This window comes from Elephas maximus, chromosome 4 (assembly GCF_024166365.1).
Source record: "Elephas maximus indicus isolate mEleMax1 chromosome 4, mEleMax1 primary haplotype, whole genome shotgun sequence".
Taxonomy (NCBI): domain Eukaryota; kingdom Metazoa; phylum Chordata; class Mammalia; order Proboscidea; family Elephantidae; genus Elephas; species Elephas maximus.
Window position 1 is genome coordinate 128,745,510 of NC_064822.1, and position 23,361 is coordinate 128,768,870.

At 39.6% G+C, this 23,361-nt stretch overlaps 1 long non-coding RNA gene across 2 annotated transcripts in view; it reads left to right on the top strand.

Moving 5' to 3' along the window:
- The window catches only part of LOC126075758 (uncharacterized), a 133,242-nt gene extending 115,463 nt beyond the window's left edge, over positions 1 to 17,779 (top strand). For both annotated transcript variants that reach the window (XR_007517257.1, XR_007517256.1), the window contains one exon: positions 17,487 to 17,779. This is a non-coding gene — a long non-coding RNA (uncharacterized LOC126075758). The remainder of the gene's footprint in view (positions 1 to 17,486) is intronic.
- The last annotated feature ends 5,582 nt before the right edge of the window (positions 17,780 to 23,361 follow it).

Here is a 23,361-nt window from a genome sequence, read left to right on the forward strand (position 1 = left end):
AGGACAAATAGATCTGTCTTGGAAGAAGTACAATCAGAATGCTCCTTAAAAGCAAGGTTGGTGAGACTTGCTCTCACATACTTTGGACATCTTATCAGGAGGGACCAGTCCCTAGAGAAGGACATCATGCTTGTTAAAGTAGAGAGTCAGTGAAAAAGAGGAAGACCCTCGATGACGTAGATTGACACAGTGGCTGCAACCATGGGCTCAAGCATAACGATTGTGAGCATGGTAAAGGACTGCACAGTGTTTTCGTTCGGTTTTACATAGGGTCGCTATGAGTTGAAATGGACTCAATAACACCCAACAACAACATATACTACTGGTTTCAATTTTCTGATATTTTATTCAGCTTTTGCATAAATCTTCATAGGTAAGCTATTGGGAAACTTAATTGAGTGGCTTATTGGAAAAAATGACAAAAATCATTGAAGAAATCATTGAATATATAGGCTTCAAATCCAAGTAAGTGTTTACTTTCATTAAACCAAAAACCAAACTCAAACCCATTGGTGTTGAGTTGATTCCAAGTCATAGCAATGCTATAGGACAGAGTAGAACTGCCCTATAGAGTTTTCAAGGAATGCCTGGTGGGTAGCGTTGCTGACCTTTTGGTAAGCAGCTGTACCTCTTAACCACTATGCCACTAGGGTTTCCTACTTTCATTAAAGAAGGACTTTATTGAGGGTGAATGCTGTCTATACTGAACAGATACTGCTAATAGAAAAAAAGTCTACTTTCAAAGTTGCAAAAATCATCTCACTTATTAACTTGAATTCAGAAAGTGACTAAAAATTGAGAGAGAATTGGGAGAGGAGGATAGTTGGGTGGGAAAATAAGGTTGAGGTAGGCAGGTGAACAACGGCCTTTGCCTCAAGCTTCTGCGATTATTCTAAGAATCACCACCGGGTGCTGCAGGCAGCTGAGCCCATTGGTTGCAGTTTCTCAGAGACCCCTATGGAGCATCTGGATGTCCCTACAATTTCTGGCTTTCACTTTCCCAGACTACCAACAATTACATTTACGTAAACCTCTCATTATACCCAGAGTGGTTATCATTTTCCTGATTGAAATTTGACAAACTTTCTTATTAAATCTTAAGTGTAGTATTTAATACTAATATGAGAATTTATGCAACAAGCATGAGTTATAAAACATAATAATAAAATAAACATTTATTAACCCACCACCCAACTTAAATTCTACAACATTACCAGTAACATAATCTTTTTTCCTGTGGGCATTGCACCATCTCATCCTCTAAAATTTGCCTTTTCTCTTCCAACATTTTGTTTCTAAGATTCATCTGTATTTTTCTGTGTGGTTGTAGTTTGTTTATTTTCACTGCTGTGTGATGGCTATTTCTTTCTTTACCTTTGTAAGGATATTTGGGAATATTACCAGTGTTTTGCTATTATGAACAATATTGTTCTAAACATCCTTATACAAAACCCCTGGGCACATGTGCAAGAGTCTTTCAGGAATTTGCACTTAAAATATGATCCACGGACCAGCAGCAACTCAGTACCCGGGAACTTGTTAGAAATGCAGGCTCTCAGGCCAAAACCTAAAACTCCTGGATGAGAATCTGAATTTTATCAACATCACCAGATGATTTGTACGCACATTAAAATTTGAGACACGTTCCTTTAAGATATACGCACAGGGGTATAACTGCTGTGTCATAGGCTATGCGCGGCTTTGCAAAATAATGCTGAACTGTTTTGCAAAGTGAGTGTACCAGTCTCTCTGACAATGCATTAATCCACATTCTCTCTAACATTTAGGACCATCACACTTTTTAATTTTTCCTAAACAGGTATTTCACTGTGGTCCTAATTTGTATTTTCAGATTACTGATGAAAAGCCCATTTTTTCACAGGTTTATTCATCACATTTATTTTCTCTGCTATAAAATACTTACTTTTGTCTTGTGTCTATTAACTAATTATTTTTGTATAGAATTGTAGTGTTTCCAATATTTTTGGTACTACTCCTTTGTTGGTAATGTATGGCCAGCAGTTTTTACCCAATTGTTGTCTATTCTATTACTTTCTTTATGAACTCTTCGATGAACTGAAGTTAATTTCAATGTAGTCAAAATTATCAGTCTCTTCTTTAATATTTAATATTTTTATTCTAAGCATTTTAAGAAATTCTCCCATACCACAAGGTCATAAAAATACTGTCCTATATTTCCTCCTAAATCCTAAAAGCATTGTTTTTCACATTTAAGTTCCCCCACCTAGTTGCTGTTCTTCAGTGGTTTTAGGTTTTCTTGGCCCTAGCTTGCCCATTTTCATTTTAGAATTTGTTTGTCAAGACTCATAAAAACTAAACAAACAAAAATTTAAAAAAAAAAAGCCCTGCTGAGACATGGACTGCAATTTCACTGACTCCACAGATGAATTTGGGGAGGATTTGCATTTTAAAAATGCAGAGTCTTCATATGTATCTCTTCATTTATTTAGTTCTTTTAAAAATGCCTGGAAACCCTGGTGGCGTAGTGGTTAAGTGCTATGGCTGAAAACCAAGAGGTCGGCAGTTTGAATCCGCCAGGCGCTCCTTGGAAACTCTATGGGGGCAGTTCTGCTCTGTCCTATAGGGTCGCTATGAGCCGGAATCGACTCGACGGCAGTGGGTTTGGTTGGGTTGGGTTTAAAAATGCCTTTCAATATAAAGGTTTATAATCCCTCATATTGGCTTTCTGTATCTTTTTACAATAGGCTTTCGCATGGTCTCTGTATCTCTAGCTTTCATCTGCTAGTCTTTCCTGTCTTTGAACATACAGTCAATCTTCCTAAAGTGAATTTTATAGTAACTCCAGGCTCAAAAATTCTATGATAACTTCCTATTACCTATGGAATCAAATACAAACTTCTCAAGGGGTGGGGATTGAGTTTAAGTGGCTCTATATACCAGACTAACTTCTTCTTTGCTAGGTTTCTCCCTGGGAATTTGAATTCTTGTCTGTTTACCACATATGGTATTACAGTGTAGAGGTATACAGCTCACTTAGGTGAAAGAATCTAAATTGGGGCAAGCTCTGGCTCCACCACTTGCTGGCTCATGGCTTAGAGCAAGAGACTTAGCTCTCTGAGCCCTCCTCTATAAAAGAAGAAAAAATATGAATACTCCCAGCACAGAATTGTTGTAAAGAAGAAATAAGACAATGCAGGTAAGTTTGGAGCACTAGTGCTTTACTAGTGTTAGTTACTGTCATTATATTAATGCTTTCTACTGACATAGTAAAAATAAACAGATGATGGCACGTCTTCTCTGGGTAAGTAACCATCATCATACCTACGCTTAGTTCTTTTTCTTCATAAAAAATGCCTTTCTGCATAGTTTTGAATGTGCTGAGCTCAGTGTGGAAGAGAAAATGGTCATAATTTTGATGGGCTACCCTCTATGCTGGGTTGGGGATGAAAAGCAGAAACTGGGAAGGGACGGGCCTAGGGTGTGGAAACTAAGCTAGGTTTTGGATTGGCCCCTGATACAAGGGCAGCCAGAAGCCCAAATCATAATTAAAAATGGGCATGCATGACAGGCACACATGGAGCCCAAAATGACTTCAGCATGCAAGAGAAGCCAAGATGAACTTGGTCACCAGAGAGGAGGGGCCACCAGCTATGGGAATGCTCAGAGTCAGGTGAGTTGCAACATTGCTGTCCTGGGGTCTGCCTGGCTTGCAAGAGTGCTCTGTCCGGTGTTCAGGGGCTGGTAATGGCCTGACATGTTGCCAAGCTCCCCTCAAAGCAGGATTGAGTTCGGGGGAGGCCTTCTAAAAGGATAATCGGAGTTATTATTATTATTTTTTTTAAAGACAGAAGCTTGGACATTCCTATCTAGCAATCCCAGCAGGGACAGATAAAAGATTATAGCTTCTGTGGGAGCCAAAGTTACTCCGTTTGCTATACCGAGGACATCGAGAATAATGTCAGACCTGACAGCAGTTGCATATGAGATTAAAACTCTGCTGCCCACTTCAACCATATGAGATGGCAAGTTGGTTGGGATGGGGCCTGTAGCTGGTAGGAGTGTGAAAGAAAGTAATTGATGGGAATAGGCTTGTCTGGATCCAAAACACAATTATTCATCATAATAAACAATATTAGTTTGCTACTTTACAGATGACTTGTGAAGTGACATCAAGGATATCATACATGAAGAAAGCAAAAGGTCATTAAAAAGATCGGAAAGAAAGAAAAGACAAGAATGGATATCAGAAGAGACTCTGAAACTTGCTCTTGAATGCACAGTAGCCAAAGTGAAAGGAAGAAATGATGAAGTAAAAGAGCTAAACAGAAGATTTCAAAGGGCAGCTTGAGAAGAATAAGTATTATAATGAAATGTGCAAAGACCTGGAGTTAGAAAACCAAAAGGAAAGAACATGTTCAGCATTTCTCAAGCTGAAAAAAAACGAAGAAAAAATTCAAGCTGCCAGTTACAATTTTGAAAGATTCTTTGGGCAAAATATTGAACAATGCAGGAACCATCAAAAGAAGACGGAGAGTATACACAGAGTCAATGTACCAAAAAATAATTGGTTGACGTTCAACCATTTCAGAAGGAAATGTATAATCAAGAACCAACGGTACTGAAGCGAGAAGTCCAAACTGCACTGAAGACATTGGTGAAAAATAAGGCCCCAGGAATTGATGGAATACCAACTGAGATATTTCAACAAATGGATGAGCGCTGGAGGTGCTAATTTGTTTACGCCAAGAAATTTGGAAGACAGTTACCTGACCAACCAACCGGAAGAGATCCATATTTGTACCCATTCCAAAGGAAGATGATCTAACAGAATGTGGAAATTATCAAACAATATCATTAATATCACACACTAGTAAAATTCTGCTGAAGATCATTCAAAAGACTTGCAGCAGTACATCGACAGGGAACTTCCTGAAATTCAAGTTGGATTCAGAAGAGGACGTGGAATGGGGGATATCATTGCTGATTTCAGACGGATCTTGGCTGAAAGCAGAGAATACCAGAAAGACATAACCTGTGTTTTATTGGCTATGCAAAGGAATTCAACTGTGTGGATCCTAACAAATTATGTATAACATTGTGGAGCATAGGAATTCCAGAACACTTAATTGTGTTCATGAGGAATATGTACATAGATCAAGAGGTAGTCAAGCTAACAGAAAAAGGGGATACTACGTGGTTTAAAACCAGGAAAGGTGTGTGTCAGGGTTGTAATCTTTCACCATACGTACTCGATTTGTATGCTGAGCAAATAATTTGAGAAGCTGTACTATATGAAGAACACGGCATCAGGATTGGAAGGAAGAATCGTTAACAGTCTGTGTTACGTAGATGACACAACCTTGCTGGCTGAAAGTGAAGAGGACTTGAAGCACTTATTGGTGAAGATCAAAGACCACAGCCTGCAGTAAGAATTATGCCTCAACATAAAGAAAACAAAAATCCTCACAACTGGACCAATAAGAAACATCATGATCAATGGACGAAAAACTGGAGTCATCAAGGATTTCATTTTACTTGGATCTACAATCAACACCCATGGAAGCAGCAGTCAAGAAATCAAACTACGTATTGCATTAGGCAAATCTGCTGCTAAAGACCTCTTTAAAGTGTTGAAAACCAAAGATGTCACCTTGAAGACTAAGGTGCACCTGACCCAAAGACATGGTGTTTTCAATCGCCTCATATGCATGCAAAAGCTGAACATGAATAAGGAAGGCCAAAGAAGAACTGACACCTTCGAATCGTGGTGTTGGTGAAGAATATTGAATATACCACGGACTGCCAAAAGAACGAACAAATCTGTCTTGGAAGAAGTACAACCAGAATGCTCCTTAGAAGCAAGGATGGTGAGACTGCATCTTACAAACTTTGGACATGTCATCAGGAGGGATCAGTCCCTGGAGAAGGACATCATGCTGGGTAAAGTAGAGGGTCATCGAAAAAGAGGAAGACCCTCAACGAGATGAACAGACACAAGTGGCTGCAACGATGGGTTCAAACACAGCAACAAATGTAAGGATGGCGCAGGAGCAGGCAGCATTTCGTTCTGTTGTACGTGGGGTCACTATGAGTTGTAACTGATTCGACGGCACCTAACAACAACAACAAAAACTTTACAATGTACTGAGTATTGGACCTCAGTTTTCTCACATAACCTTCACAACCACCCTGGGAAGTAGACAAAGCACAACTGTAATGATCCCTTATGTATTTTGTGGATAAAATCACTTAGTCTCTAGCAATGAATGGTTTTATTTAGCATTCACAACTTGCCAGAGGATAGGCTGAGACTCAAACCCAAACTTTCTGGGGTCCCTGGGTCTTTCTAACACTGCTCATCTTTCTCTACCTCTAGCCCTCCCTCCATACCCAATGCCTTTAAGCTGCAGCCCAGGTGACAGTATTACAGGCCAATCAGTTATATTTGAAACATCTCTTCCTCACCCATCTCATGTAAAATTAAACTCCAGGATCTGTCAATTTGGTATCCAAGAACCGCTTTCCACCCACAGCCCTGCTGTCTTTGTTCCTATAATTGTAATCTTGTGCCCACACTATTGCTAGATTATTAAAATTGAAGTTTTCTTTAAAAAAAAAAAAGAGGGGGGGAAGAAAACCCATCTTATCCTCTCTCATTTTAAACATGTTTCCTTCCGGTACCTATGTCTGGCCATTCCCTTGCTTGGTATTTGGCTAGGAGTCCCCGGGTGGTACAAATGGTTAAGTGTTTGGCTCTTAATCAAAAGGTCAAAGGTTTGAGTCCACTCAGAGGCATCTCAAAAGAAAATCATGGTGACCTACTTCTAAAACTTCACAGCGATTGAAAACCCTGTGGAGCACGCTTCTACTTAGACATACATGGCATTGCCATGAGTCAGAATTGACTTAATGGCAACTGGTTTTAAAAAAAAAAAAAATTGGTTAGTGAAGCCCTAACACTATTTTCTTTTTAATTTCGCTTTAGACACATAGTATTTACTCTCCATTTTGATGATGCAGCATTTGATGTGACACATGATATGAAAAGACACAATGTGTGACTCTGTGAGTCAGTCAGACAATGGTCTGCCCCAGGAGAGCTGTCCATAAAACTGAAAACCAAACTCACTGCCGTTGAGTTTGGTAAGTGGGCAAAATGTTCCTATTTCTCCAGTTAGACCCTGTATCAGGAATGAGCACCAGATGCTATCATAGTCTTTGAGGCACAGAATTTATTTGATGTCATCTTAAGTGATTCCATTCATCTGCTTGGTGGCTCAGAGCCCGCTCTGTGACTGGCAGTCCAATATTAATCCAAAATAGGACCCAGAACTCCAGTGCCTTGGTTAGCTCCTGCCATTCCTCTTTTCTAATACCTGTATTTGAGTTTCATCTCTGGTGGGAATTCCTACTAAAACCCTTGTGGCGTAGTGGTTAAGTGCTACGGCTGCTAACCAAGAGGTCGGCAGTTCAAATCCGCCAGGTGCTCCTTGGATACTCTATGGGGCAGTTCTACTCTGTCCTATAGGGTCGCTATGAGTCACTGGATTTGATATTTAAGATGCTATTATTAACCAAATATTTATAGCTGTGGAGGGAAGAAGAAAAAGCTTTAGGTAAGTATAGGTGTGTGGAAAATTTTGAGAGGCTCATTTGTTCAGTTGCTTTTGTTCTGTTTGTTTTAAGATCGAGGTGACTGAGCATATTTGGAGAATAAGGGAAATGACCAGTGAACGCTCTTAAGGAAGTCAGAGTTGAGATCAAGCATAGAGATGAGAGGTTGAGCCCTAAATAAACCAAAACCAAACCCGCTGCTGTTGAGTCAGTTCTGACTCACAGCGACCCTATAGGACAGAGTAGAACTGCCCCACAGAGTTTCCAAGGAGTACCTGGCAGATTCGAACTGCTGACCTTTTGGTCAGCAGCCATAGCACTTAACTACTACACCACCAGGGTTTCCGGAGCCCTAAATAGATGAGAAGAAACTTCATTGTCACAAGGGCTAATTTAGCATCCCTTCATAAATCAATCTCACCCCCAAGACTAGAGATATGCACAGCTGGTCGAAAATTGCCACCAGCATTATACAATGGTGGCATTCTACCCTGAGTACCGTGATGACGAACTCTTCTTTAGTCTGGGAATCAGGTGACTAAAACTTAACCTGATAGGAATTTTTGTTCTTCAATGGTAGCTTAAAACCACACTTGAAGAGCAGAGGAATTTCACATCATTTCTGCTAAAATGTCCAAGTCAATGGCATAACCCACCACAACTGGGGTTGGGAATTTCCCTCTACACCTTACATTGACCATTTGACAGTAATATGATGAATCTCAACCTCCCAAAAAAAAAAAAAATTGTTTTTAAGTTTTAAAAAATCCCATCACTTTTGGTTTCCTTCCTTTTTTACCTGGCTCCCATAATATTATCTTAATTTCAGCAACCCAGTGGCAATAGCTGGGGCGATGGTTGGTGACTTTTCCCTCTTGCAGCTTAAGGCCAAAGCACTGTGGTAGGACCCAGCTGAGTAGTTTGTTTCCTGTTGGTGCACAGTTTGCTACAAGCAACTCTGTCACTGGGTTGCCAGAGCCTGTGGTCTGAACTGTGTGACACTCACATTCGTTTACTGTAAAATGTCTATTTAATAGCTGACATTTCCAGTAAGCTTGCTGTGGGCTCAATATGCTTTGAGGCTGATTAGATAAAAGTTTCAGAGGAGACTGAGAAAGCACTTTATCGGCAAATATTTAACATTCCTCCTCTAATTTATTCTGATCTAAAATATTAAGGGTCCTCCTTGAAGCTGCCTCAGATTTTGCTAGAGTAAGTGTGGGAAGATTTTAATGTTTGCAACCTGGGAGTTAAGGAAGCTATCAACATCTCTGTTGGCCAGGAATTATTTTCAACTGCAGAGCTCTGATCCAGAGATGTACCTGAGAAGTCTTTCTAGGTTTTTCACAGCCTGGTAACAAAAATGCATCCTCTCATGCTTATCCTTGCTTTAACCAAAGCACAGTGGTTTCTCTTCTCCCAGATCATCAACATAGCTTAAAAGGAAATAGAATTCTGGGCATTCTCTAGTTTATGTAATCAATGGGAAGTGCTTCTTTGGGAACTAATGCTAAGTTTTTCCATGAATTTATCAGGTTCTAGATAAAAAATTTTTTTTTTTTTTTTAGATATAGGTAGGAAATCCTGGTGGCATAAAGGTTAAGTGCTATGGCTGCTAACCAAAGAGTCGGCAGTTTGAATCCACCAGGCGCTCCTTGGAAACTCTATGGGGCAGTTCTACTCTGGCTTATAGGGTCACTATGAGTCAGAATCGACTAGACGGAACCGGGTTTGGTTTTGGTTTGTAGATATAGGTATTCATCTAGTTTGCCAATAATTAGAAATACCTATCTCATAAACTCTGGATTTCCTTGATTATGGGGTCTGAATCATTTTTCTCTTCTTTTAAACATCTTCGAGAGAGGAAAAGTTGTCTCTTCTCCACCATCCAGTTTTGGTGGGGTTAACGATGGCATAAATATTAAATAAAGGTTACCCATAGGATCTCTTGAGTCTTGGTTTCAAAAAGTCAACACAAGCTGGTGCATTTTTCTATTCTTCTCTAGGAATATGTTGCTGCTATTTGCCACTGAGTTGATTTCAACTCATGGTGATGCCATGTGTGTAGAGTAGAATTGCTCCGTAGGGCTTTCAAGGCTATGACTTTTCAGAAACGTATCAACAAGGCTTACTCCTGAGGCACCTCTGCCAACCTTTTTGTTAGTAGCCCAGTACTTAACCGTTGTGCCACTTGGACTCCTCTAAAGGAATATAGAGCTGATAATTTTAACTGAAAATGTCCAATAGAAAAGTCCAATGGATGCATAAAAATTTTGAGTAAATTTGTGGAATTTCAATATCATTTTCATCTCATAAGTTAGGAATAGCACATTATCTTATATATCACATTGCAGTTCACTACCAAGTTCACCCCTTTGTTTGATGCTTAAACACCCCTATTAGGTAGGCAAGACACATATTTCTAAGCCCATTGCATAGAGATGAAAACATTTTGGGGGAGCTTAGTGACTTTAGTGACTAGCCTAAGGTCAGACAGCTAGTAACTAAGGATTCAGTCTGTTCTGATTATACCAAAGATGAAAGTTGCAGCTTTAAGGTATTTAATATATGGAAACCCTGGTGGTGCAGTGGTTGAGAGCTATGCCTGCTAACCAAAAGGTCAGCAGTTTGAATCTACCAGGCGCTTCTTGGAAACCCTATAGGGCAGTTCTACTCTGTCCTATAGGGTTGCTATGAGTGAAAAACTTGAAATACATCTGTTCTTTTTTTTTTTTTAATTGTACTTTAGATGAAGGTTTACAGAACAAACTAGTTTCTCATCAAACAGTACACACTTTGTTCTATGACATTGGTTAACAACCCCATGACATGTCAACGCTCTTCCTTCTCAACCCTGGTTACTAGCTTTCCTGTTCCCTCCTGCCTTCCCATTCCTGCCCCCAGGGCTGTTGTGCCCCTTTAGTCTTGTTTTGTTCCATGGGCCTGTTCAATCATCTTTGGTTGAAGGGTGAAATTCAGGAGGGACTTCATTACTGAGCTGAAAGGGTGTCTGGGGCCATAGTCTCAGGGTTTCTCCAGTGTCTGTCAGGCCAGCAAGATTGATCTTTCTTTTTGAGTTAGAATTTTGTTCTACATTTTCCTCTAGCTCTGTCCAGGACCCTCTATGAAACACATCTTTTCATCTAACCACCTTTTATGTAAACAAAAAGTCATCTACATCTAATCTCTCAAAAAAACCCTGCCCGTGCTCTGTATGACTATACAGCTATATTCAATCCACTCTAATAGGGCTTCAGTCCGACACTCCATTGAAATTATTCTCAGCAAAGTTAGTGGCAACTTTCTTGTTGCCCAATCCAATTTTTCTGACATTACCTGACTTAACCTCTTGTGTCATTTGCCATGCCCTCATTTATGAAATTCTCTTCTTCCTTGGTTTTAGTGGCACTGTCATCTCTTGGTCTTCTTAGCATGGCAGCTTAGAGTAATAAAGTCATTAGACTCAGAATACTATATATACTTGGATTCCAATTAAAGCTCTGTCACTTACTAGCCTGGGGATCTTGGGATAATTAATGATAATGAGCCTGAATAAAAATGATTAGCATTACCAACCTCACAGTACAGTTTTGGGGATCACGGAATCACAGATAACATTCGAATAACATCAATTGCTAAGCCCATTAAAAGGAGCTCAGTGGACGGAAGCTTCTTCTCAGCCTTTTTTGTTAGTTTTTTTTTTTTTTTTTTAGTGACAACAAAAACATCAATAATAGCAGTGTTCTCATAAATTTCAAAGTTTTGCTCTTTTCACTCTGTAGACCAGTGCAATAGGAACTCTGTAAAGGTGGAAATGTTCTATAATCTGTGAGGTCCAATATAGTAGCCACGATCTGCATGCAGCTTTAAACACTCAAAATGTGGCTAGTGCAACTGAGAAACTGAATTTTTTATTTTATTTTATTTAAATTAATTTAAATTTAAACAGCCACCTGTGGCCAGTAGCTGGATACTTTCCCTTGGTAATTTTATCTCAACCAACGGGCTTCAACCACCACTCATACCCAAGTATTCCCAGTTTTATATTCCAGCTTTGATTTTTTTTATCAACCATTACTGATTATCTCACAGGTGCTTGTAATTCATCCTGATCATAACTGAACTCATCATTTTTCTTTCAAACTGGCTCCTCCTCCTGGGTTCTGTGTCCCAAAGAATGGCACTATACTGTATTTTTATGCAAATAACCTGCACCCTTTGCTTTCGTTTGCCAGCTGCATTCCGCCCCCTCCCCCAGGCACTCTCACAAGTTGCTCCATGCCAATTCTCTTCCACATGTTGCTGTAAACAAAACTTAGCAAAACATGCCTATGAAAATGCCCGGGGAGTCAAGGGGTGTGGCTGGCAAACAAACTTGAAGGTGAGGTTGTTTGTGTAAAATACAATGATCCACCTAAGTGTCCTGGTCATGAACTTGGAGTTACGGATAGTCCTTTTCTCCATCCAACTCCCACAGCTATCAGGCTCAAATCATTCATACCTGTTAAATATCTTTCTTCTCAGTTTGTACTGTCATAGATTAAAGCAAGCCTTCATTACTTCTTAACTGACATAATATGATGGAGTTCTAATTTGTTGGCCTTCTTGCAGTCACACCTCTCCACCCACCCCATCCATCTTCTAACTGCAGCCAGATAAGTCATTCAAACACTGACTTGCTCTTGTCTCCATCTACTCAGAATCTTTCAGTGATTTCTCAGAGATCTAAAAAGACTCGCCGTGGTCTGTCCTATCCAGCTCTCTAGGCTCGGGCCCTATTAGACACCCCGTGCTTTAATTATCCTGATCTACTTGCAATCTCTGAGTGCAAGTCCTTTCACGCCTCATTCTTTCATCATGCTCTTCCATCTCCCTACGTGTAAACACCAAGAACCACACCCATACACAGAGAACTCCTATGTATCTTTTAAGATCTCATTTGAGCATTGCCTCTTTTGAGTAGCCTTTTTCTGAACCCTCAGTTTGAGGAGGAAGCTCATTTTCTATGCCTCCATGACATCCTGCATTTACCACTCTCATGGTCCTAACGCCCACTACTACAGTGTGATGGTTGGCTTACTTTTCTCTCTCGCCTCGAATATTCCTTGGACAGGTCTTTCGCCTTTAATCTCTATATAGCAGCATCCACTATCTCAAAGTCTGGCTTTTTCTAAGAATTCAACTAGAATTAATTGAACAATTTTGTTAATAAATACAGATATAAGTTTAGCTAGATGATATTGAAACTAACATCTAGTTAAAAGTGTCTGAATAAAGGCAATTCTACCTCACTCTTCTCCCTAAAACCAAATAAAAACAAAAGAGAATATTTAAACAAGAGAGAAAAAAATTAAACTTTATCTTCAATAGAATGAGGAAATAATTAGAACCTCAAATCATAAACCATTCATAAAAATAGCCAATAGAGGTAAAATTTGGACCAAATCAAAAGAGGACACCAAAAGCAGACCTATATTTATGCAGATGTCAGGCAACTCAAAGATTAGACCCTGAGGGCCCACACCAGCAATGATTCTTGTAAAATGTCAAGCTCAAAGGGCACTGGTCAACTATGGCAAAATTCTGAGCTTTTGTATGATGCCACAGAGTGTTAGAGGGGGTGGGACCAAATGAGAGATTGTGCAGACTCACCATCATTACATGAAGAAGGCCATCAGCACAGTGGAATAGACAGGGAAGAGCTGGCAGCAATATAGCTGCTTCTCTTGGTCAGCTCAATAGATGTGAGCACTAGTCACTACTCAAATTATCGTGGTGGGTGGTGCTTCACTGCAAGCCCAGTTTTGAGAGCCCAGAGCTGAATCATTACTACCCGGGAAGAGTGTTGGTGAAACAATTACTGAGTCAGCCAACTAAAATCCAAAATGCCTGCTACTCTAGCTCACTATTCCACCACTCCCCCAACACTCCTCTTGAGTAACTACCAGGAAAAAGAGCTTCCCCATTCAAAGATGAGTGTATGTTTGTTTGGTTGGTTTTTAATTTAGTATGACACCTATATAAAAATGGCTAGAAAAAAGTAAAAGAAAAACTATAGCAAACAAAAGTGAATCAAAGTAACCGTCTAAGATACAACTATTGGTCTCTTTCTGTCTGGAGGAAAGGCGAGTGAAGGAAACGAAAAACTCCAGGAAGAAATTAGTCCAAAAGACTAATTTCTACTCCAGCCTGAGACCAGAAGAACTAAATGGTGCCTGGCTACCACTACCGACTCCTCTGACCAGGGACAAAACAGAAAATCCTGGTCAGAATGGGAGAAAAATGTAAAACAAAACTCAAATTTATAAAGAAGGCCAGATTTACTGAAATGATAGAGGCTCGAGGAACCCCCAAAACTACCACCATAAGACACCTTTTCAACCTGGAACTGAAGCCACTCCTGGAGGTCACCCTTCAGCCGAATAAAAGATTGGCATTTAAGAAAAAATAATAACACTTGTGAGGAATGTGCTCCTTAGAAAAATCAACTAACTGAGACCAAACAGTCAACATTGCCCAAAAGCAAGATGAGAAGGCAAGGAGGGGCAGGGAAACTCGAGGGATGAAAACAGGGAAGGCAGGGTGGAAATGGAGAGAGTGCTGACACATCAATCAATCAAAGCATGCTTACCAAAATAACTACATCACAAAATTAGTGAACACATTTTTTTCCCTATAATATCAAAGCAATATGGCTTTTTCGAAACCAGAGCTTGACAAAGAGATACAAGGATTCAGCAAGAAATAGTAAGATAATAACTGATGAAGAAAAGAGAGCTGGTGGAGCCAAAGAAGACATGGGAAAGGATAATAAAACAATTATTTCTTGTATATGAGTCGGAATCGACTTGACGGCACTGGGTTTTCTTGTAAGAAAGAAATACTAGAAGCAGCAACACTACTGAGAACAGTCAAGAAGAGAGTCTAGAGAAAAATCACACAAAATGCAATATAAATATTAAATGATTTAGGATGATTAGAAGGAAAATAATAGACATGGAATTCAGACAAAGAAGAGCCACATGCGCCTAATTAGGGCACTGAAGCAGAAGGACAAATGGAATGGAAAACATATTTAAAGGTATAAGAGAATTTCTCTATAATAGGATTACCAGAGTTTTCAGTCTTATAAAAATTATTAACATTGAGACATTTCTGGACTCCAAGAATAACGAAAGAATCTTTAAGGTATCAAGAGATAAGAAGAAAAACTAAAACTTCTAAAGGAAAATATCTGACCTGCCTCAGCAATATTCAATGCTATAAAACCAGGGACGAATAGCCACAAAATTCTCAAGAGAAAGAAAGTGTGACTCAAGAAAATTACACCATGCCAAACAACCACGTATAACACATGATATTATGCCTTATTCATGCATAAGGCAACAAACATCTTCAAACCTACAGTAACTCAGAAATATGCAGCCAACAAAAAGGAGGAATTACAGTAAAAGCAGCAACGGTGTAAATTGTCTTAATTTAGATATAGAACCAATGGAAATTGGCATACAGAATAGAATATGAATGTTACAAACATTTACCATGTAGAAACAATAAGATGAGGGTTAGGGGAAATGGAAGTAAGTTTAAGTGTTGATGTCTTCATATTTTAAAATAGGAATTAATAGATAATTGTTTAAAGAAGATCAATTAAGAAATAGAGACTATATATTTGTGTTTAGGCATATACCCATAAGTATGTACACATACACGTTTGATATATTTACTTTATGAGTTTATGTATATATGTATGTATATGTGGGTATATACAAAAAAAAAAAACCCGTTGCCATTGAGTTGATCCAAATCATATGCATTATGGGTAGGGAGGTAGGTGGGTTGGAGGGTTGGGGGCCTGGGGGGTTAGGGAGCTGGGGGTTAGGGTGGGGGGTTAGTGGCAAGAGTCTTAGTGGCAAGCTTAAGGAGCCCTGGTGGCACAATGGTTAAGCGCTGAGCTGCTAACAGAAAGGCTGGTGTGGCAAACCCACAAGTGCCCCCACAGGAGAAAACACCTAGCATTCTCCTCCATAAAGATAACAGCCTAGGAAACCCTGTGGGGTAGTGCTACTCTATTGCTAGGAGTCAAAATTGACTCCACAGCACACAACAACACAACAGTGGCAAGCGTAGCTAAGGAAAGATTTACTTAGAGTTGTAACCTAGAGTAGGAGTGGGAGGAACAAAAGAGGGGGTGAAGAAACAGAATGGATCAGGACCATGTAACAGAGTTTAAATTCCATCCTATGAGCCATTGGGAATACTGAAGGATTTTAAACATCTTTTCTGCATTATTTTACAACATACTATATAAAGTATTTGTTTTCTGCTTCCTCACAACTTAGACTGTCAGCTCCAAAATGACAGAGTTTTTGATAACTTTGTTGATTGCTGAATCCCTTGCACAAGAAGAGACCAGTGTCTAGCACAGACACTCCATAAACACTCCCTGGCTAGTTGGATGGATGGATTTGTATATTACTTCTAGATATTCTCAGCACCAAACACACTTCTTCTAGCACATTTACTCAAAATATTGGTCAAGGGATGTTTAGAGATCTAAGAGTCAAGGAATCTAATGCTACCGAGAAATTTTAAGGGCTAATACATTTTAAATGAAATTAATAAAATATATTTTTGTTCCAGAATTTTAAAAGACCTGATGAGAGTCAGCTGGATTTCTAAGATGGCTACTTAGAGCTGTTTCGGTAGCACCACAATAAAATTAACACCCCTTTCCTAGAAAGCAGCTTACAGCTCATATTTCCACAGAGTGGACACCCAATGTCCAAGCAGCTCTTGATAATTTCATTATGTGATTTGACCTACGAAAATCTACATGTTTCCTTTAATGTCAAATCCAGCCAGCTTAGGGGCAGCTGATTTGGCCATAACAAATCTTCTACCCAACTTCCTAATACATGTCTGTCCTCCCTTCTGTGAGAATTGAATTTTCAGTAACTCTGGGCACTGTCTCCTTATCTGATTATTCATAATGAATTTATGATTAATTCATAAGAGTTACCATGTTAGTTTGGCACTTTACTTTCTGGATTGAGAAAAGGAAGGGTCCAGGCGTTTTTAGCAGAATGAAAAGGAAGCAATTAGTTATCTCTCCCTCTTCTTGTCACACTCTCTGTTTCTTCTTCCACATTTCTTCTTGCTGCTTCTCTCTCACCCACATATACAATCCTAGGAGAGATACATATGTCATTGCTCAAGGCATCTTGCTGGAAAGCAAAACGGTAAATTAAGTGATAAATTAAGCCATGTTCAATGCCTAAACTTCACTGGATCTATTGGTGGAAACTCACCATGTAGCTGAAGATAGCCAACCTGTTAAAGTGATGTATAATTGATAGAAGTATTTCAGTTAAGACCCTGAGCTTCTCACGATGAAGTCACAGCTAGCCTTGGGCTTCCCAGATTTAGCAATGGCAGGACAAAAATCTCATACAAAAGGAAATGTGTAAGCTCCTATTAGAGCTCCGGGTATACCTATTATACTAAATGCCCTCCCAGACATGGATTTGAGATAAGACCTTGCTAATCCTAAGATATTGTGGAATTCCCATGGGTCTAATATTATCTGTCAAGCTAAAAGAGTATTTGCGGATTAAATTCTTTAAATAAATTATTTTGTTGTTGGAGACCAGATATATTCAAAGGGCACATGGACAACTGTCAAAACTTTAAAATACCTGTTAGGAAATCTTGAGAAGCTAAAGAAAAGAATCAAATAAGCATTTAAAAAATGTGTTCTGAAAGGTGGAAGGAAGGACAGCAGAGACTCAAGTTTTTGCCAATAATAATAATGCCTAACATTTATTAAGCACATTATACAGATTATCTAATTTGATCCTTACAATACTCTTCACCCCCACAATTTACAGGCAAGAAAACTGAGACTGAGAGAAGTTAAGCAACTCACCTGAGGTCACGTAGCTGCAAATTGGTATGGCTGGGATCCAAACCTGTGCACATTTATCCCAGACACAGCCTGCGAGTTCCTGTTTGGATTCCTGGGTTGGAAGCGGTCCTCTTGCCACCTACATCCATTGAAAAAAATGGACTCTGCAAAGCTTAAGTTACCTCATCTTTGCCATATCCTCTTCTGGTCTTTCTTCCTAGTTGGTCTTAGCCTAGAGGCTCTGCTAAAGCCTGGTGGGCATCACAGCAATAGGCAAGCCACCATGTACACAGGTGGTGGCTATACATGTAGTGCACTGGCCGGGAATGGAACCTGGTTCTACCACATGGAAGGTGAGAATGCCATCTCTGAACCACCAATGGCTTCTGTATTATCAATACCCCATTCAAATAGCCTTTCAAAACTGACTACCAGGTCTACCTTCTCCTCTCCTGATGAGTATCACAAGGTCCCTGTTCTCCTACCTGACTTTCTTGAAAGCCTTCCTCCCACGATGACCTCAAGACAAGATTTCTAGAGGTAATAGGTGTCTGAGATTGTACCCAGGTATAAAAAGAAGCCTGCAATTTTGATGTGTTAAGGAACTTAGGTGTGGTTCAGTTTCTGCCTTCTGGCTAGGCAGTTTTTGGTAAATGACATAATCTTATTTTAAACTCTGAATCTATGTCTTTTTTCCACAACAAAAATCTGTTTATCTCTTATCTATATACCACTATACCACTATATATATATATATATATACCACTATATATATTATATATACCACTTGGTCATTTCCTATACTTTCTGCTCCTTTTCCTTGTTCAGATCTCTTTTTTTTCATGCCTGTATGTGTTTCCTCTTTTATATGCTGCTGTGCACCTACCCCTATATCTTAGCTACTGTATACTTGTTCTTGTTGATTTGTTAGCTGCCATCGAGTCAACTCCCACTCACAATGACCTTATGTATAACAGAGCAAAACACTGCCTGGTCCTGTATCATCCTCACAGTCATTGGTATGTTTGAGCCCATTGTTGCAGCTATGATGTCAATCCATTTCATAGAGGTTTCCCCCATTTTCAATGACCTTTTTACCAAACAGGAAGTCCTTTTCTAGTCATTGGTCTTTCCTAATGACTTATCCAAAGTAACCAAGACAAAATCTCACCATCCTCACTACTAAGGAGCATTCTGGCTGTACTTCCTCCAAGACTGATTCGTTGGTTCTTCTGGTAGTCCACGGTATATTCAATATTCTATAAGCTTGGAACTTTATAAATGCATATATACACTATTGCGTATAGTCTTACCAATTCCATGAGCTACGCATTATTGTTTTTGGTCTGCTGATAAGAAAACATAGGCTCATAGAGATAAATAACTGGTTCAAAGTCTCACAGCTAGACAGATGTTAAACCTAGATCTTTACAGCCATAAAACACAAGGAGTAGAAGACTGGGGAAAGAATGAAGCATAAAGTTAAGTCACACTTTAAAAAAGAGGGGAAAAGTAAAGAAAACCAGCAGATATATTTTTTACATAAATAAATACAAAAATTTTTTGAACATTGCATAGACAGGAGTGCCCGTGAAAAATGTTTCTGTTTCCACTTCCACTGTAGGATATATGAAGAATATATTTTTCTCTTTTTCTTAGAACCCTTGTTCTGCAGGACTTAAATGAGTAAATAGTGATTTTTTTTTTTTTTAAGTGAGCAGGGGAAACCCTGGTGGCATAGTGGTTAAGTGCTACGGCTGCTAACCAAGAGGTCAGCAGTTTGAATTGGCCAGGCGTTCCTTGGAAACTCTGTGGGGCAGTTCTACTCTGTTCTATAGGGTTGCTATGAGTCAGAATCAACTCGACGGCAGTGGGTTTGATTTTTTGTTTTAAGTGAGCAGGTGGATCAAGATGTAGTCCTGTGGTTGGCATAAAATTCTGTACCACAGCCATTCCTTAGAAGCCAGCCCATGGGACCAAACAGACAGGAAAGTCCAAATTCTAAATTCTGCATCCAGAACCTGGTGAGCATCATAGCAATAGGCAAGCCACCATGTACACAGGTGGTGGCTATACATGTAGTGCACTGGCCAGGATGGTCTTTTTTGGAGCATACTGGTATGTTCTCTATACCCAGTCTTAACTGCAGCTCCACCCACAGGGAACTGCCCACAGTTTTTGTCAAACTCACTGCCTGGATCCTGAACCCCACAACTGTCAAGGGCCTGCTCTAGAGTCAGCAGGCATTCCAGGCCACAGTCTGGACAACTTGCCTGAAGGGTGGGGATCAGAACTCTTTAAGGAGCTATAGCCAAATACTTTGTGGCAAGAAACGGACCCAAAAATGTTTCCAGTAGGTGTGGCTTTGTCTTTGCAATTCATTCTAAAATGGTAGTTATATGTCATGGCAAAGCCAAGATGCAAATTTCACCGTCATTACAATGTACTTATGAATAAAAATGTAATAAGTATTTGAATGCTTATTACGTGTCAGGAATTTCACAGACATCATTTCATACAATCATCACAATAGTTTAATGCACCCCTTTTACAATGAGAAGCCAAGCCTCTGAGGTATTTGGTGTCTTTCTTAAAGTCACACAGTTGGTATGTTGGAGAGTCTGGACATGAACCCATCATTTGATTAAAGAGGCAGGATGGTACAATGATTTAAATGCAAGATTCTGGGCCCACACTGCTGGCATTCATATCCCTGCTCTGCCACAAACTAGTTGTATGACCTCGATCAAGTCTCACTGTACCTTAGTTTTCTCATCTCTAATAGTATCTATCTCCTAGGGTTATTAAAAACAAAAAACCTAACCCATTGCCAACGAGTCGATTCTGGCTCATAGCAACCCTATAGGACAGCATAGAACTGCCCAATACAGTTTCCAAGGAGCACCTGATGGATTCAAACTGCTAACTTCTGGTTAGCAGCTGTAGCTCTTAACCACTACACCACCAGGTTTCCCATAGGGTTATTGTGAGGATTAAATTAGTTAATATACATAAAACATAGTTCCTCACACATAATATGCCTTACATAAGTCTTATTATTGATCCCAAATCCGCCGATGCTTTTATTTCTCTCTCTCTCTCTGACTCTTGTCTCTCTTTAGGCGGTGTGTGTGTGTTTGTGTTGGAGCTCTAAAGCCTGGGATGGAGATGGAAGGCAGAGAGAAGAGACAACTGAAGATGGCAGCAGAGAGCTTCAAGCAGGTGTGATAAGGCTACGACCCAGTCACTAAGCTTCAGGAATTTGGAGATCACCCTCTAAGACAGGAGAGTAAGAAAGCTCTACTGCTCTGCTTCGGGCTAAATCAGTACAGTGTTCTCGCCTAAATAGGAAATAAATGGAGATTCCATCACTGAAATTGTAAGTCTTTGCTCGGCTACTCAACTCATTCACAGTAAAGTTAAAATGAGATTTCTAGAAGCCCTGAAAAACCTAATTGAAATTCAGGCCACAAAGTCAAGCTTCTGACCTTCCAAGCTCAATACACGTGCCCTCTCTTGAACCCTTTACCACATGTATGTTCATAAGTTTTGTCTATATCTCTGATTATTTTAGGATTTATACCTAAAAATAGAGTCAAGTGAAAGGATTTAACATCTTGCTGATTAACACTCACTCAGCCGTAGAGGAGAAAACCTATTTCACCAGATCATGATTCAAAAAGAAGAAATTTTTGCTAATTTTAGAGGATCAAATAATATCTGGTTGATTTAACCTGAGTTTCTTTTATTATTACTGAGGTCATCTTTTTTTTTTTTTGGAAGCCACTTATTTATCTTAACAGTAATTGTAACTTCAGTACATCTTTTTCTGTTGGAGGGATCTACTTGACTTAATGATTTATGCAAGATCTTTATATAGTGCTAACATTATTCCTTGGTTGGTTTGGTGGAAAATACTTTCCAAGTAAGTTATTTGCCTATTAATTTATTTACTTAAATTTTATTAACAGAAGCTTTTGAGGTCTTCCCATAAAAATTCAGGAATTATTATTTTATGCTGTTTTATAACAGGCAGTGGGTTTATATCAAACCAAAGGAGCCCTGATGGTGCAGTGGTTAAGCACTCGGCTGCTAACTGAAAGATTAGTAGTTTGAACTCACCAGCTTCCCTTCAGGAGAAAAGACCTGGTGACCTGTTGTTGTTGTTAGGTGCCGTTGAGTCAGTTTTGACTCATAGCAACCCATGTACAACAGGATGAAAAGATTACTGCCTAGAAAATCCTATGGTGCAGTTCTACTCTGTCGTGTAGAATCGCTGTGAGTCAGCACACAACAACATATCAATCCAAGATATTTATTCTTATTTGACTAAAAATACGTATTTCTTAAAAGAGTATACAGCAATGTAAGTTTTACTAGAATACCAGCCGTGTGAGAAAAGAGACCTGATAATCTTGTTCACTAACCACTCTGCCCCTGGCGCATGTAACTGAGCCTAGCACATGGTAGGTGTTTTATTTGTTGTGTGAATAAGCTCATTATTATTTTTCAATTTGCATGAAAGCAGAAAATCAGGTCCCTAAAGACTTGCCAGAAATAAGAGATAATTATCACTGACATGAAAGATCTTTGGTGTCACTGCTAGAATTTTAGTATTTGTAAGTTGGGGCTTTGCTTTCTTTGCATTTCTAACTTTTTCACAGCATAGATAAACCAAAATTCTACATGTCACCTGAAACCTACCTGATAAATACACTTCAAAAATACGCTGGTCCCAGCTGCTCCATGGCAGAAAATTGTGGTAGCCTGCTTCCGTAAAGATTACCCAGTGCCCTCGCCTTGGAAACCCTAGGGGGCAGTTCTACTCTGTCCTAAGAGATCGCTATGAATCAGAATCGACTCAATGGCAATGGGTTGGGTTTTTTTGTTTTTGTTTTTTAATCCAGGATTGTGGTTTTGTAGAAGAAACGTGCTTCTTTTTAGGAGATGTGTATTGAGGTTTTAAAGGTGATTATTATAATGTCTGCGCTTGTTTGGAAAGACTCAGCAAAAAAAAAGACAGAGAGAAGGAGAGAAGAGAAGAGACAAAGAAGAAATGGAAATGAATGAAGCGAATACAGCAATATTACAACTGTTAAGTCTAAGTAATGACGTGATATGGGTGTGTTCATCGTGCCAGTCTTTCACCTTTTCTCTATGTTTGAAACTTTTCATAATAAAAAGTTGAAAATATACCCTTTTCCTGTGCAGAAGTTAAATAAATGATATTTGTCTGATTGATGATTTCCTAAAAAATACTCTGGTCCCTCTTCTTGAACTCCACCATCACCACCCTGATCCAGGCAAGCTATTGCCCTCGTGTAGACTTCTACACTAGCTTCTTAACCACTTCCCCACTTCCTCTTTTGCCCTCTTCCCACCCGTTTCTCTACACAGCTTGGAGCGTGAACATCTTAAATCATGAATTTGATCGTGCCACTCTCCTGCTTAAAAGCTTTGGTTGTTTCCCCATATTTTTAGGATGAAATTCAAAATCCAAAGTCTCACATGACGTGGCTGCAGCCCCGTTTTGAGAAACTCCTCCTCAGCCCCCCTAATATGCCCTCGCTACGCTCAGCCACAGGGCTACATTTCAGTTTCTCCAACCCGCCTGGCCCAACTGGGGCCTCCCCACAGGCAGCTGCACTACCCCGGTGGTTCTTCATCCCCTCGGCTTGGCCTGCTCCCACTCCCCCGTCACTCCCTGTGCAGCCTTCCCTGCCCACCCTCCCTGGCTGACGTAAAGTCCCTGACAAAGTCTCTTCCAGCACACTGCACTGCACTGTACTTTAAGAGCATTTTTCACAGTTTGTAATTATACATTTATTTGTGTAATTCTTTATCTTTTTCTTCCCAAG